This window comes from Arachis ipaensis, chromosome B9 (genome assembly GCF_059453495.1).
Source record: "Arachis ipaensis isolate K30076 ecotype BB chromosome B9, ASM5945349v1, whole genome shotgun sequence".
Taxonomy (NCBI): domain Eukaryota; kingdom Viridiplantae; phylum Streptophyta; class Magnoliopsida; order Fabales; family Fabaceae; genus Arachis; species Arachis ipaensis.
In genome coordinates, this window is record NC_142444.1 from 24112821 (window position 1) to 24125234 (window position 12414).

Below are 12414 nucleotides of genomic sequence, written 5' to 3' on the forward strand. Positions count from 1 at the left end.
AGGTTGAGATTTGATATTCTGTTGACCCTGTGTCGTAAGATGTGGTCGGACACTTAGACCTTTCTGGATGAGCTCTCCCCCATGGATCTTTTAATTGATTGATTATGATTTTGAGCTTGGGGATGCGCGCTTGCAGGGACTATCCAATGGTTAGCTACCAGGACATGTCGGGTTGGCTTTATAACCGACAGATGATATCATCAGCCATAGGGCAGGCATACATCATTTGCATATGTTTGAATTTCTAGGTTTGCTTAATTGTATTGGTTTGCCTAATTGTATATGCCATACTATGTGATTATGTGCTATTTGCCTTACTTGAATCTACTTGTGTATTACTTGTTTGCATTGCTTGTGTTTTTTCAACTGAGAAATCCCTCATGCTGGCGGTGGTGACGCTGAGGGTTGTACTTGATATTGATAATGAGATGTTTGATGAAAATTGAGTTTAATAATGAATTGCTGAGTTATATGCTGATAGACTGTGGTAATAGAAAGACATAGGCTGAACGGGGTGTTGGATAAAAGCTTGAGAATGTATGTTGTAGCTTTACCCAGTTTCAAATTTGAATGGAGTAGGTTATTGGGTAGGAAACCCCTTTAGACACGCTTGTGGTCCTTTTCAATTTTAAACTATTCACCGTACTATTTTGTAAACTAAAAGAGTTTCTTTATGGCTTTTCAAAGTAATACTTTCCATAAAGCATTTTTCAAAAGGTTATTTCAAGGATAAACTACTTTTAAAATGAAACTAATTCTTTTTGCAAGTATTTCTTTGGTTTGATGGTATTCCCGTCCCTACTGAGAACGTGTGGTTTGTTCTCACCCTAAAATCTTCCATCCTTTCAGTGACACAGGTTCGAAGATTTAGTTTGAAGCTGCGGGTGATTATTAACTTTATTTATGAGTTAAAATTACTTTCATAGAGTTCCCTTGCTTGTTGCTTAAGATTTTTATTTTATACAGAGGGATATGTGTTGTATCTGAGTTTTATTTTGATTTACTTGTATAAGATTTATTATTAATAATAATTATGTGATTATTATTACTTGGTGATGTTTGGTATATGATTTGTAATGAGTTGAAAACAATTTTCTGGTATTTTATTAAAGAATGAAATGCGATATCGAACTAAAGGTTCAATATTAAGTAGTTAATAAGGAAATCAGGTTAGTAACGCCTTACTTTTGGTATGATCATGACGTATTGGAAGTTGGGTCGTTACATTATAGTATTAGAATAGTTCATCCTAATTAGAGCCTTGGGAATGGATTAATTATGCTTCATTGCATACTCTGAGTGTTTGTCATGTTATAGGTCTTGTCTGCATGACGAGAATTAGAGCCTTATGAACATGACTTTTTATTGATTAACACTGTTAGCTTACCGTTGCATATTGTTGATGTTAAGTCTGCCCAACTTAATGTTGATAGTTTATGTGTACGGGAAAGTTAATGGGTTATCATAGACGAGATATGAGTAATAAACAACAAATATTACGGGGTTTGGGAAACAATAGAGGTTTCTTCTCAAGATTACTCAATTATTTATCTTATTCATTCATGGTTTGTCTTGAAACTTCCTGTTCGAGATTTCTTTCTTGGAAAGTAAACTGCTTATTTTCTGATCCTGTTCCATGTGCATACGCATACTCATTGATGTTGATTGCATATGTCTGCTTACATTCCTTGGATATCTACCTTGTGTTATTTAAACTCTTTTTCTTGACTCATGTACTCTTTGATATGCTTTGAACTTCTTTGATGCATCAAAGTGATCGTGAAATCTTTGTTATTTTTGCTGTTGATTGAGTTGTCTTTCTTTATGAGTTTTGTCTTCATTTGGATCCGCTGAAAACTTGTTTGGTTTGACGTGCCCGTAAACCCTATTTGAATTTCCTTGATTTAAGTTTCTTCCTCAAAATATGGTTTAATTTTCCTTTGTAGCACATCTTAATGTTCTTGAATATTCTTGTGAGGTTGCGAATTTAAGTACTCTCGAAGTTTTGTTTTAAACCTTTCTGAGTAAGTTTTTGGTTTATTCTTGTGCAAAGTTGTCATTGAATTTGCATTCCTTTACTTGAGCTATGCATCTCTTTGCTGTGATTTAAACCTGTTTTAGTGTGACATAACTATTTCTTGAAGGTTTAATAAAATCGCTTTTAACTTGGCCTACATTCTTTTACCGTATACTTTAAAAATTTTGTATGTGGTTTAATGCATCCTCTATCCCTTTTCTTGAGCAAAACTTTATCTCAGGTTTCCTTCCAATCGGATCTCAGTTTTCATGCATGCTTTGTTTTGTCGGTACCAAAATACTCTTCAAAGTATTTGAGGAAATATAATTTTTCCCTTAGCCAAATTAATCTTTCCTTTTTCAAATTTTGCACAGTTTATTTTAGCTTGAATTTATATTGGGATAAAGCCACGTTTATGCTTTTGTTATTCTCTTGAAGAATGTTTGTTGCTTAACTTTTCTTTTAGACTGCGAAGTAATTTTTCCACAAGTTTTCGATTCTTTTATGAACAATGTATTCGGAAGTATTTTTAATCGTGCTCTTGAGTTCTGTAAGCTTTATCTTGGGTTTGAGATATTCTTTTCTGTAAACTTCATACTTTTTCGACTTAGCTTAAATCTATTTCAAACTAATTCGTGGTTTTTCTTCGCATTAATTCTAGCGAACTTCTTTGATTCAAGAGCTATCGTTGATGCTACCAATTGATTCCTTTCCAGCAATCTTCATTTCTTGTGTATCGTTGTTTATTTGTAATTTCTTTCATTCTTTCAAATTCTTATGAGTACTGTCCTTGTCACTTGTCTTTTCTTTCTAAACGTTTGTGTCCTGAGTAAACTCGAGATTTGTTTGTGTCACGTATGACCTTTAGATATAGCAAGCAATATGTTATTTCTTAGGACACGATTTTGGTGGATGTGGAAGGTGAAGCTTGTAAGTGTGCGATGCCACGAGATGTTGTAGAGCTTTGTTTTATGCAAAAATGTTTTGTTTATATTGGGCTTGTGATCGGTAGTGAGTTTGCGATGTATTTGATGAGGTTGAGAAGTTACTGATGAATTGTTCGATAGAGTACAGTCGGGAGTTGTGATGGTGAGTTATGTTAAAGCCCTGATGTTGACACCATGTAACTTTTTTGTTTTGAGCCTATCTTGTAATTTCTATTTTATACCACACTCTTCCCTTATATCTAAGTCTACGCCTTATCCGGTATTTGAGAATTTATATATATGCCAAGATCTGTTGCTATTCTAAAGTATTCGAAAGTAAATTATTAAAGTTATGTAATATCTTGTGTATTACTTTAATTTTCGAGGACAAAAATTTTTATAAGGTGGGAATGTAACACCCAAAATTTTTAAAAAGGTTTATTATAAACTAATTTCAAATTAAATTATTTATGTGTGGCTTTAATTTCAGAAATTACTTTATTAAAGAATATTTAAAACAAGTTTTGATTAATTGAATTTGAAATAAATTAAGATCCTTATCCAATTTTACAATTATTGAGCTTTTCTATATTTAAATTATAAAGTTTAGTAATCGTAAAATAATAAGAATTTTATATGAATTGATTTAAATAATTAAGATTTTGAAATTTAATACTTTAGTTTTTATGAATAAAGAAAATTAATCGTATTATCTCTAAATCTTAGATTTGAGCATTTAATTGAAAGTAATTTATAAAATTGATGAGTAAATAGTATTTTCTATATATAATTAGTGTTGGATTTAATTTGGGTTTCAATTACTATATTGTTCCTATTTTTATTTGAAATTACTAAACTAACCCTAACCCTAATTTTCACACACACTCACCTCACCAAACCCTAACCTAGCCACCACACTCAGCACAAACACACACACACACCTAGTACCCACACTCACGCACGCAGCAGTATAAAAGAAGGGAAAAAAAGAAGAAAACGGAAACGGGGAAGGGGACCGCCGAGGAGAAGGGGAGTAGAAGAGAGGAAGGACGGCGTCGGCGAGCATCACTGCCGTCGCGCCGTCGTGTGCGCCGTTGGAGGAGGGGGAGCGCGAACCAGATCCATGGAAGGGAGAAGCAGAGCGCGCACAGGGGAGGAGAAGCCGCTACTGCCCTCGCGCTCGTCGTCGACTTCGCGGGGCCTATGTTGCCGCCGTCGCCCTCGCTGTGAAGCCCGTCTCCGCCGTTGTTGTGTCCACGCCGTCGCCGCCAGTGGAGCCGGAGAAAGAGCCCGCAAAGATTGAGAGAGAGACTGACAAGGGATTGATGCGCGTGAGAGGAGGCGAAGCCGACACTGTCACCTTCGCGTGTGGAGTCACCGCCGTCCCTACTGTGGCTGGTGTCGTCGCCGAAAAACCACCATCGCGGGAGCCATTGCCCCTTCGATTGGCTCTGCCTGTTTTTGGTTCCATTTTTGCCTCGATGGTTGTTGTCAGAGCTATTTGCGTTGGATGGGCCTATCACTGTTGAATTGCTCCGTCACCAAATCCCATCACCGTCGCCGTTGCGTGCCTTGTCACAACTGTTGGAGGTGGGCGCCTGAGCATCTGCCGCTGGAGAATGCTGATGAGTCCATATTTGATGAGATATTTTGACTTAATTTGAATGGATTTTATCACATAAACTCACACTTAACCACAAAAATAGCATACTATTGTGTTATCTCCTTAAATTAGACTTAAATGTGAAAAAATGCATTTTTGTGCTTAAATTAGTGAATTTAATTCCACTTTTATGCCATTCGATGCCGTGATATATTTTGTGAGTGATTTCAGGTCAATTAGGCAAGATTGGCTAGGCAAAAGTGGAAGGAAGCATGTACAAGGGAGAACACATGAAGAAAACAAGGAAAAGAACACACAGTCAAGTGTGCGTGCGCATAAGAAAGAAATCGGCAAGTGTGCGTGCGCACAACCCTCTGTGCGTACGCACAGGTGAACATTTAGCAAAGTGTGCGTACACACAGGTCCCTTCACGTGGTTTCATTAATGAAACATATGATTTGAGATTTTGGGGGCCTTTGGCCCAGTTTTGGAAGGCTTGATGCTGAATGGGAAGTGCTATATCAAGGGGAATTGAAGGCATGTGAAGGCATTAGATTAGGAGGCCTTATTTTTACATTTTTTAGCATAGTTAATTAGGAGTAGGAGTAGATGATAGGGGAGAGGATTGCCGGTTTAGAATTAATCAAAGTTGAATTCAAGTTTGTCAGTAGCATAGCCCAAACCAACAATGAACGCTCACAATCAAAGTTTGAATTCAAAGATATGTCATAATTAAAAACCCATTCAATTCCGGGAGTGTTTAGTTCCCGGGTCGTCTCCTAAGGACACTTGAGACCAATGAGTGTACAATTCCGGTTGTGATGCTCATGGGGTTTTCAATGAAGAGATAAACATATAAAGCAATAAAAGAACATGCAAAATTGTGGTAAATGAACTAATAAAGGAATTAATGAATTAACTATGCAATATAGACAAGTAAAGTATAAAAGGCATCAATGTAAGTGTGTATGAAAGACTTAAAGCATAAAAGGTGTCTTGGCTTAGAATGAGCTAAGGGTCCTTTCCTTGTTGGAACCACAACTATGACAATTAGAATGGATTAATCTCACTTGATTAACCCTCACATCAAAGAGTAAGTTAAATGAGCATAAGTGTTCTTAACCCACAAATCCTAAATTTCTTGCTAATTGCCTTAGCAACAAATTAGCGTTAGTGGGAACAAAAATAATTAACAACCCAAGAATTGACACTAAATGTTGGACATTCCAGCTCTAGGAACCCAATTGCTCACTTTTCCCAAGCCAAGAGATAGAAAACTAGCCCAAAATCATAATTGACATTTTGTCAAACACTTGGTGGGCAAAAGCACTAAACATGGGAAAAATGAGAAAATGTTTGAAACTAAAAGTAACAAATGATCTCAATCAACAATAACACTCAAGAAAACATATAACAATCATCAACTATCAAATTCATCAATAAGAAATTGAAATTGCAAAAGAGAAGTAAAATTGAACTATAACTTGAAGTATAAGAAAGAGTAAGAACAATGCAGCTATAAAAAGTAGTAACAAAGAGATACTTACAATGGAAGCTAGTAAAATCCAAGATCAAAAATGGAAATGGCACTTAAATGTAAAATCCTAGTAGAGATGATGAAAAACTTAAAGAAAAACTATACTAAAGCTTCCTACTCCTACTCCTAAGCTACTCTAATGATATGTTATGCTATCTCTTCATTCTCCCTTCATTATGAGCTAAATGGCTACAGAAATGGGCCTCCAATCCACCAAAATCGTGTGTCACGTGCCATTTTAATGAAGGCATGTGCGGCCACCTGTGCGTATGCACACTCTGCCGAAATCTCATCCTGTTCATACACACAAGTTGTGCACACACACACTACGCGATGCTTGAATGGACCCGTGGTGCGCGCGATACGGCTACGCGCACGCGTGGCTTTGCTCTGATGGCTGTGCGTACGCACGCAGGTCAGTGCGTACGCACACATCACTGTGCTCTTCTCCTTTGATTCTTCATGCTTCCTCCACTTTGCATGCTCCTCTTCCATCTTCTCCAAGCCATTCTTACCTTATACATCTGAAATCACTCACAAACAACATCAACGCATCGAATGGAAAGCAAATGGGATAAAATTAATCAAATTAGGGACAAAAGAGCATATTTTCGTAATCAAGCACAAATTAGGAGAAAAGTTCAAAAGATGCTATTTAAGGGAATAAGTGCAAGTTTATATGATAAAATCCATTCAATTTCAACCAAAAATCATCAAATATGGATTCATCAGTAGAGTAAAGAATTCTCTCCTAGGGTTTATGTAGTTTACATGTAGCATTTTATAGCAAGCTTTGATTTTGGATTTTGCTTCTTTAATTGTAAGTACTCTCAATTTTCTCTTTAATTACATCACTTTTACTTCCATTTTCTCTCTTGGTTCAACTTACTTGTCAATATTTGCAATTTTGAGTTTCTTAAAGTTTTGATTAATGAATTTACTGTCTTATGGTTTATATATGCTTAATTACTTGTCTATAGTTGGTTTTGTGAATAGTTGGTTATAGTTTGCTATTTTACTTTGCAAATTCCTATGTTTTGGTTTTATGCCCACAAGGTGTTTGTGAAAATGCCAACTTTGGATTTGGAATAGATTTTCACACCTTGGCTTGGGGTGAGTTCCTAGGATACTAGAGTCATGATGTCCAACATTTAGTGGTAATTCTTGAGTAGCTAGTTAACTCTTGTGTCCATTAAAGCTAGCTTTTTACTAATTAATTTGGTAAGTTAGCTAGGACTTATGGATCAAGGTCAATTATGCTTGCTTGACATACTCCTCGATGTTAGGGGTTAACTAAGAGAGATTGACTCATCATAGTTGCCATAGTTTTGGTTATGACGATGATAGGATTCCTTGGATCCTCATACCCAAGTCAAGGCTTTTTATGCACTTCTAGCATTTTCACTAAGTTTTGATCTTGTTTCCCTTTCACTTGCATTAATACCAATTTTGATCATTTCTTAGTTCTTTCATTTCTTAGTTCCTTTAATCTTTCGTTCCTTGATTTTAAAACCCCTTTTTGCCCTAACAACCGAAAGCGTAACACTTCAACTGCATTCCTAGGGAGACGACCCAAGGTTGAATTACTCTCAGTTTATGTTTTGAATTTGAAAATATCAAACTTTGATGTTGGCCGATTGTTGGGTTGGGACTATACTTGCAACGCCAATCTTATTTTGAGATAAAAATTCCTAACCCTCTCTAGGCTAGTCTATCAAGTTTTTGGTGCCGTTGCCGGAGAAAGCAATTGGTGTTATGTCTTTGGTTGTTGTGAATATGTTAATAGTGTAAATAGCATTTTTTGGTTGTTCGTTTGCTTTTGTTAGTAGGTTTTGTTTATATTTTCTTCATGACTTTTTCACACCATTACCATAATGCACCCCAATGGAACCCAAACACTTACCTTTCTAGTCACCAATTCTATACACCATCACCTCACTACATACAAAGCCAGGATCTTTACCCTCATGAGTTTGATTGTCAACCTTCATCACCTCAATTTTAATCTTCATATATGGATCAAGCCACACAAGAAGCACTTTTCATGCTCATTCAAGAACAGCAAGAGTTCTGGAAGAAGCAAGAGCAAGTCATGTCTACCTTAGCGGAAACCTTGGATCGTTTATCTTTATTGCATTCATGCCACAACCAAGAAATTCTAGTAGATGAATGTGTGGAATCAAGCAAAGAGTGTGGAATGAAGGTAAAATTGCAAAATCAAGAAGATGATGTCAAGTCACAACATGAAGCACAAGATGGGATAAATGAAGTGTTGGTGGGAATTGATCAAGAGGATTACATCATACAAGATTTTTTGTCCAACTTGGTCAATCCCTTCAATAACCTTCATGAGCCTCCCTTGTTTGAATTTGAAGGAGATGTTGATGTAGACTTCACACAACCTCCAAATTTTGACTTGAGTGATGATGAGGAAGATTCAAAGGAGGTTGAGGAAGACTTTAGCTACCAAGAAGTGAAGGTATTTTTGCAAGAGCAAATTGAGTGGGTGAAGATTTCTCCAACAAGCTCTCTAGGCCCACATCAATATGCCCTCTTGGAGACGGATTGTCAATTTCAAACCCTTCTTGGAGTAGTGGATGGTGGAGAGAAGAATGTTAGTTGGCAAGAAGATAGAAAGTTCATCAAGAAAGCCGGTTCAACATTTGGAGCTCAATTATGGTGCAAGAGTCAATTTAGTGGATTCCGGGGAGTGTCCAAGTATTCTAATGGTGATTTGAGAAAATATTCATCTAAGTGCAACAATGAAGATCAACAAGAAGATGAATAAGAGACTAGAGTATGGGATCCAGGCATTGGTTTCAAGAGTCAACACTTATGGATCCTCAAGGCTAGTTTGGAATTGCCACCCAATTTTGTTCTTGATTTGACCTTGTCTTGGCAATTCAAGGAAGAGTGGAAGCATAAGCCGCCATAACACAAGTTTCACTCAAAAAAGTCCAACTTGAGGACTATAAATCAAAGTGCTAGGTGGGAGACACCCCACCATGGTAATATCCTTCTAACCCCTTATTTCTCTTTTAGCTTTTATTTCTTGAATAATTGGTTATGTTGCTTAGTTGGTTAGTTACATTTTGATGTTTGTTAGGTAATTTTAGTAGAATACTAAGTTTTTGGAGTTTTAACATGTTTTGGGACTTGAAAATCTATTTGGGATGTCATGTTTGGTACCTTAGAGGCAAAAATTTTGTTGCAAGAACAGAGTCCTGTGCGTATGCACAACATCGTGCGCGCGCACACTTCTGCTTTTCGTCACCCGTGCATACGCACAGAGTTGTGCGCACGCACACTCCTTAAACACCCATTCTGTTCAGGGTGTTCACACGTCTTGTGCGTGTGCACCCTACCCTCTTTTCCTCTTGTGCGTACGCACATTACTTGTGCGCACACACACTTCACCCAGTTTCTAAAAAAAACAAAAAAAAGGGAGAGCTACCTGTGCGTGCGCATACCCCTGTGCGGACGCACAACCATCAACACACCCACTGCTCACAGCCCACGCACACAGTGCGCGTGGGAACAACCGCTCCTTTTTCCTAATGTGCACACGCAGACCTCCTTGTGCGTGCGCACAGACCCCAAAACCCCTTCTGTTCTTAGCGTACGCACGCTGCTGTGTGTGTGCATAACCTCTCTTTTCCCCTACTGTGCGTCCGCACACTACCTTGTGCGTACGCACAAGCCCTTTTCGAACGTTAATTTGAAAGGGGAGAACCATCGCACTTCAGATACCCACCCCAACCCTTTCTTCTTCTTCTTTCTCTGAACCCCAACCATCTCCAACCCCTCTCTTCTCTTCTTCTCTGAAACAAAGCCCCACCCTTTAACCCAGCCACCCAGACCTCGCAACCACTTCCATCCGACCGCAATGCCACCACCGACGACCACCGTCGCCCACCCCTTCTCCCCTTTCTTCTCTTTATTCCTTCCTTTCTCCATTTCTTCTTCTTTGTGTGAAGTCACCCCTATTCCTCGTGCCATTCCTCTGTCCGGTGAGCAACCACCAGCGGCGGCAAACCTCTGTGCCGCCGCGACACCTCTACCACTCCACCTCTCTATTCTTCTGCTTCATTTCTTCGACGCAAGTTCCACCCTCTCCCTGCCCTGTTCCATTTCTTTGCTGTTTATTTCTGATTTGCTTTTTAATTCTATTTGGTGATTTGGTTAGGTTAGGTTAGATGATTTCTGTGTTTTGGATTGAATGTTTCTTTGTGGCTGAATTTCTGGGTTGTTTACTGCTTAGATTGAACTGAAACTGATGTTTATGAATCCTGCACGCCACCTGTTCGATAAATCACCTGAACGGAGTTTTTTATTTAATTCTCTTGTCTGATCAAAATGAGCTTTGAATTTTATTCTCATAAGGCAGTTTAATTCATATTTGTGTAGTTTTCTGAAATTTTGGATGATGGTTAAGATGAATTGTTATATGCACCCAGTGTTATTTTTACTTTGAACACCAAACTAGACTTGAAATTTACAGCTATGATCATTCTGTTTGGTGCATTTTCAGCGGTGCATTGTTGTGTTAATTGAATTGACCGAATTGCTTACTCATATATTCTTGAACATAAATGGTCATATACAGCAACTTGTTCTCTGAAATTCTTTTTGAAGCAACACAATATGATTTTCAATCAATTTTATTGCTTTTGTTGAACAAGAGTTAAGTGTATGTGATTATTTTCTATCTTTTTAATATGAGTAAGCAAATGCTTCAATTGTGGAGTTGACTATTGCCTTTGTGACAATTTTTGTCAATTCTTCCAATTTCAAGACACAATTAGGCAATAATCAATTTTCTTGATTCAATTCACTTTTACCTAAGTTATTTGTGCTTTAATTATTGTTCATTTCCTTTAATTGTTACTTAGGTTCCTTGCTTGTGGAAACTTACATTTTCTTTTGAGCATATCACTGCCTTTGATTATGTTTTTTTCAATTGAGTCTCTGTTTACCTAATTGGCTCTAATTTGCATTGTTTGACTGTCTCCTCTTTGCTTTTGTGATTTTTATATGTTTCTCCTGAGTTGTATTCCATTTTTTATCCTCTTTCAGGATGCGTTGCAAGGGTAAGGAGAAATCCAACTCTTTGGCTCCTCCTCCTGCACGTCCGAGCACTCAGCCGGACAATTTTATTACTGAGGAAGCCCATGAGCAATATAAGAAGCTGAAAAAGAAAGCCTTCCACTATGAGAGGAAGCTCAGCATGCCAAAGAAATATGCGAAACTCATACATAATAGACTCGATTTCTACCAGTAGAAATTCGTAGAATTCGACCCTGTGGAGATCAATGAACACATGGTCAAAGAATTCTATGAAAATCTACTGAAAAGAGAGGCCACGACTGTTTTTCTGAGAGGTGTCACACTAGACACCTCTGATCATGCTTTAGAGGCCCTCTTACAGATTCTGCATATTCCTCCGGCCCGCGATACTTACCCAAATATAGTTGCGGACTTAAATGTGGGCAAGCTTTCCTTGGACCCTGTTCTGAAGAGGATTGGCCTACCAGAGGCCCGGTGGGAATACAGCAGAGGAGAGAACGCGGTACCACAAAATATAGCATGTGCTCATCTCCATCCTGAGGCGAGGATCTGGCAGCAGATCATTGCAGATTACATTTTGCCAAGCACACATGCTACTAACATTCGCGTCCGTGTGGCCGTACTACTTTGGGCCATTATGGAGGGGAAGAAGATCTCTGTTTTGACCCTCATCAGAGATTCGATGTGGAAGGTGACCCAACAACAGAAGTACAACGTTCCCTTCCCTTCGATGATCACCAGACTGGCCACGTTATCTGGGGTGGAGAGACGTCCGACAGACCGGACGTCTGTCTATATCAGCACCTAGCCATTCCTACCATACGAAGAGTATGATGGGCCACCACAGAAGAAGAGGAAGACCACAGAGCCACCATCATCATGAGAGCCATCAGCTCCACCACCACCATCAGCACCTTCAGCACCTGCACTTTGACTTCGGACACCTTATGAGCTGGGCCTGGACATTCTTCAGGCCATCCACCATTTTGAGCGCCGCAATGCGTGCCACTTTCAGTGGTTTGTGGCAAAATTTGAGGGTAAAGACCCTGGGCCTCCTCCTCTGGATACACCTGAGCCCGAGCCTGAGATTGAGCCTACAACATTGAGATAGACAGAGGAGCTGGTAGTGGAGCAGCCAACAGTCGAGGCTGAGTAGCCAGTAGTTGAGAGAGCTGAGGAGAGAGTAGAAACAGTGGCTGAGGAGGCAGCTGACCAGTCCGTTCAGGAGCCGACAGCTGCGACCGCCACAGAGCCGACCTATGCG

General features: G+C 38.8%; 1 pseudogene; it reads left to right on the plus strand.

Annotated features, from left to right (window-relative positions):
- Window positions 1-11160: 11160 nt before the first annotated feature.
- On the plus strand, window positions 11161-11958 carry LOC148544032 (uncharacterized; annotated as a pseudogene).
- Window positions 11959-12414: the final 456 nt, after the last annotated feature.